At 32.8% G+C, this 5,202-nt stretch overlaps 1 long non-coding RNA gene across 1 annotated transcript; it reads right to left on the bottom strand.

Moving 5' to 3' along the window:
• Positions 1–271: 271 nt before the first annotated feature.
• LOC143073134 (uncharacterized) lies at positions 272–4,673 on the bottom strand. Its single transcript, XR_012977403.1, has 2 exons — positions 4,470–4,673; positions 272–2,633 (listed from the first exon to the last, which is right to left on the bottom strand). It is a non-coding gene; the product is annotated as an uncharacterized LOC143073134 (long non-coding RNA).
• Positions 4,674–5,202: the final 529 nt, after the last annotated feature.

The following is a 5,202-nucleotide window of genomic DNA, read 5'->3' on the forward strand; positions in this document are numbered from 1 at the left end:
TAAGAATATTAAAATATCTTTCAACATTTCTAGTTGCATTACTTGAGTTACATTTAGACACAAGAAATTTATAATTCTCTTACTGTCTATGACTATGGGCATGATGATGCTGATTCAAAATCAATGAAAAATGTGCATGAAAATCTGATATTTTTACACCTTACTTCATTTGTGACATTATAATATGTACCACACTGGATAAACATTACATGTACTAAAATTTAAGACAAAAAAACCCAGAGTTTTATAGACAATAGACAGATAAACAACAGACAGTTAGACAATATTTATTTGAACATACACATTTTACATTTAACATGTTTAATAGTTATACCATGAAACACCAACATAAAAGCAATTAACAATCATATGCTGGTAACTATATATACCAGTGACAGTAGCTTTCATATGAAAAAATAATTACAAATATTACAAATATTTGTGTAAACTTGTATATGTATAACATGTATAAATAAGTATAATCATTCACATACTTCATATTTAAACAGATTTTCTTAATATACGAGACAATTTTGCCTCAATTTTTATATTGACAGGTGAACTGCTGCTCATTCATGTCATTAGAGTGGACATATATGGGTTACTACATTTATATGCAAAATTGAAGTTTTGAAATTAATGTTAATATTTATCTTAATTTAAGCATAAATTTAAAAGGCACCTCACAATAAAGCATAGCATGGAGAGACTATAAAGAAATGGTTTAATGGTTTTCATTCTCAATATGTTTAATGTTGCAAGACAAAACTCTATAAAATTGATTACAGCTACATGAACCTATTTAAACTACTTGAGTCAGTGTTCTTACATGCTTTCCAACCTTATTTTTGTCACTAATGTCACTTTATAGATTTTCTTCACCTAACTATTAGTACCCGGTAAGTCTTATTTTATTTACTAAGTTTCCTCTGTACTTGTATATATCATGCTATATGGTGAACCAGCATCTGGAGTGGTAGGGTAATAAACAAGTGCATACCTTTGGTGATCAAAGTGGTCTTTGAGCAGTTTCCCCTGTAATAAAATACATAGGAAAATAGATGCCGTTACAACTAAATAACAGCGACTGATCATAAAAAAGCGTAACCAGTTTTGGTACACCACTCACTGAGTCACTCTATTCTCTCAAGTTTCCACTGTAGTTGGAGTGGTGATTTTGTGGTAGGATAATAAACAAATGGATATCTAAACTCCTAAAGATGTTCACAGCTGTCTTTAAGTTAAGTTTCATCGTAGTTATATATGGTGAACCAGTACCTCGAGTGGAGATTTTGTGGTAGGATAACAAACAAGTTGATACCTATAGGTGTTCACAGTGGGGACACACATTTCTTGAGTCAATTTTCCTCGGGTTCAACTTTAATGATAACATCCATGGTATCAAACTCATTTGTTTCATTGTTACATTGGTTACTGGTTTCATCCATTAAAACTTCTTCATTTCTTTTTTTCTTTAAATTTTCTAATTGAGAACTCTCATCTACATTTGCTTCTCCCTTTCCATAAGTTCCATACTCTTTCAGATGTTTTTTTTTAATATGATTCTCCAATCTTTTGTCTCCCTTAAATAATTTCCCACAAAATATACAATTTCTACTCTTATCTTCTTGTGTTTTTTTGCGAGATTTTTTACAATGGTGATGCTCTTTGAGAAGTTTAAGTGTGCTAAAACTTTTACTACACACATCACATTCATGAATCTCTGGTAATATTGAATGTGTTAACATGTGACTTTCAAGATGCTTTAATTGAGCAAATAGCTTTCCACATTCCCCACATTCATAAGTTTTTTCTCCTCTTGTATCTGTCTTAGTAATTTCTGGAATTTCATTTTTCTCACTGTGTAAATCCTTTATATGTTTTTCCAAACTTGCACCAACTTTATAACATTTCCCACAGTAAGGACACATTTTTACACGAGAATTTGGTGGTTCGTGTGTTTTCATGTGTACTTGAAGATGGTCTTTTCTATGAAAATCCAATGCACATATTTCACATTTAAACTGTTTTTTAGAAGCAGAATGAATAGCCATATGACGTACGACATGATGTGATCGATTAAATGTTTTACCACATACAGAACATTGATGGGGACGTTCTCCCGTATGTATGCGACGATGAAATTGCATGTTCTGTTTCATTGCGAAGGCCCACCCACATATGTCACATTTATATGGTTTTATTTTATCGTGTATACGCATGTGTTTTCGTAGATTTGCCTTGTTGGTGAATGGCTGTAAACATGTGTCACATAAAAATAAAGTTTTTTCCGTGTAATCATCAGTAGAATTAGCGGTTACAACAGGAGCCTCATTATTGGTGTATAGAGAGGTATTAATGATGTTAGTATCAGTTTCAGTACTAGCCATCAAGTTCATAAAATCAACCTCATCTTGACAATGTTCGTCCATTTCTAAAGGTTCTTCTTTCACTTGTACAAATTCACTGCCTAGATGTTGTTTATCTGTATCTTCAGTAGGATCTTCCATATTGATCCAGACTTGATTTTAAGCTTTACTAGACTTACAAGTTGAAAGTGTGATCGTCTATCTACCCCAGTACTCTATTATAAATTACTTGATTTTGTTTTCACTTGCTGAAGATCTCTCCATCTGAAAATAAAAAGTCAACTTTTACATTACTTTATACAGAGAGATAACCAGGTGCTCCGCAGGGCACAGCTTTATGCGACTGCAGTGGTCGAACCCTGAACAGTTGGGGCAAGTATGGACACAACATTCAAGCTTGATACCGCTCTGAATTTGGATTTTGATAAAAATTTTGACATAATATGAGTTTCTGACACAAAACAAATGTCAAGATCTTACAATTCTATTGCACAATATTGTGCAGTCAAGGATTTCTTCTTCAAACTTTTCAAAAATATGGAATTTAAGAAATTCGGGAAAAAAAATTGAAAACTACTACCATCCCCCTTTTTTGCAATTAGTCCAAAACCTGACATTCCTTTATACATAATTTATAAGTAGTGTAAAGGAGGTAAATCTGAACATACCAAACATTGCATGTTAAATGTTTTTGAATTACCTCCCTTACACTGCTTTTAAATTGTCTTAATTGTCCATTGAACAGAAAAAACTAGTTTTCCCCTTTTTTTGCCACTAATTCCCAAAACGTTTTAAGCCATAACCCCCTTAAGTCAACACTAACTATCCCTTTCTGGTATGAAACCTTGTTGTATAATTTCAGAGAGATTTAAACACTTAAACAGAAGTTATAGACTGGAAACTACAAAAATGCTTAAACCTTTGAAACCATAACCCCCAAAATCACTCCAAACCTTCTACCTGTGGTATTAAACATTGTTGTACAATTGAAATACTTATACACAAGCTGAACTCCTGAAAGTAGAAAAATGCTTGTTTTTGGCCCCTTTTTCCAAAACAGTTGGAACCATCATCCCTGAAATCAATCCCAGCCTTCATTTGAGGTATTGAACCTTTTTATAAAATTTCATAGAGATCCATCTACTTAAACTAAAGTTATTGTCCGGACAACAAATGTGTCTTCGGATGACGCAGATAACAACGACACTGACGATGACGACAACAACATTATACTGTTATACGAACGCAAATATTTTCATGTTATTCTAAAACAAAGTGTTGACACAGAAATGTGTATCAATGGCTTTATGTATATTTCAGTATACATGTACATGTATATGTATCATCATAATAATGTAAAATGTTGAAATTAAAGTACCAATATTCAAACATGGTAACTATGCAAACATTCAAAGTCAATGAGCCATTACTGATGTTGCAGTGCCAAAACCACCATGAAGAAATACCAATGCTTATAAAACTGCACACCAAATATCATGTATCATAAGTGATTCCAACACAAACTTAAACTTGTGAACTATGCAAAGTCAATGGAACATGATGATGTTGTGAGGTCGATTGATGTTTCTGTGAGTTTCAAGTGACTTCCATTGAAGATGGTCAATCATGGAAGTGACACTACTGGTGTTGTGGTACCTGTTGGTGACGTAGCGTGCTGCCCTTCTTTGTACTTTTTCAATGTTGTTTTTTTGTTTTTGGGTGTGAGGTGACCAAACTGAAGAGCATTATCTTAATTCGAACATGGATTTGTATGCTAAACTTTTTGTTTCTTCCTGGTTTATTTTTAAGTTTCTTTTAAGAAAGCCTAAGATCTTATTTGCTTTTGCAGTAATGTTGTTGATATGTGAGTCCCAAGACATGTTGTGAGAAAGGGTGATACCGACATATTTTGCAGTGCTGAGGGATTCTAAAATGTGGTCTTTAAATACGTAGTCATGTTTGAATGGTGACTGTGATCTTGTCACAGTGACTGAGTGAGAGAGTTGCATTTTTCCTGATGGAATTGCATACCCCAAGTTTGTTCCCATTTTGTCAAAATAGGTGCAATTTGGGTACCCTCACGTTAAAGGTTATAATTACCATGTATTTTTTTTAATTAAATTAGTAAACACGTTGTTGATAAATCTCAGACTTGCAATACACAACTGTTATCTGAATTCTCTCCAGAGATGTTTATTCTTTTCTGTGGTGTTGGTTAAGCTGGTTCTTTCCCTTATAACATATAGGTATATCAGAGCCAAACAGAAGGACAGGGAACCATTCTACCGTAGGAAAGAAAGTGGAGTTCTGTCCCTTTCCTTGACAGGAAATAAAAGTAGTTAATCCCATCCGAACCCATACCGGGTTTGTCATAAGCTTTAGTCGGAGGTTAAAAGTGTTTCACCCAGCCGAAATTTACGTCCTATTAATTCATTTAACAATTTAAAGGCAAATAATTTTTTGTATGACACTTTATTTCAATATTTGTATGAAAATAATGATTTCTCAGAAATGACATGTCAAAAAACGTCTTCATGATAACCATTAAAACATGTTAAACATTAATTTCATCAAAAGCAGACCGCAAATTAGTTTTGACAATGTTTTAAAATAATATGTGTTTTTATATGAAATAATAGGTGAATTTACAATACGTGAAACGTTTTGACCTCTGACTGTTTGTAGTTAAAGATCCTGGATCAAATACAAGGTATAACATGTTTCTGTCACTTATTTCATAAGTATGTATACACAGATTAATACATGTCACGTTCGAGTATTTTTCCGACACTATTTCACTTTTTTTAAATGTTAATTTGAAATTTAGAAATTT

Source organism: Mytilus galloprovincialis, chromosome 4 (genome assembly GCF_965363235.1).
Source record: "Mytilus galloprovincialis chromosome 4, xbMytGall1.hap1.1, whole genome shotgun sequence".
Classification (NCBI taxonomy): domain Eukaryota; kingdom Metazoa; phylum Mollusca; class Bivalvia; order Mytilida; family Mytilidae; genus Mytilus; species Mytilus galloprovincialis.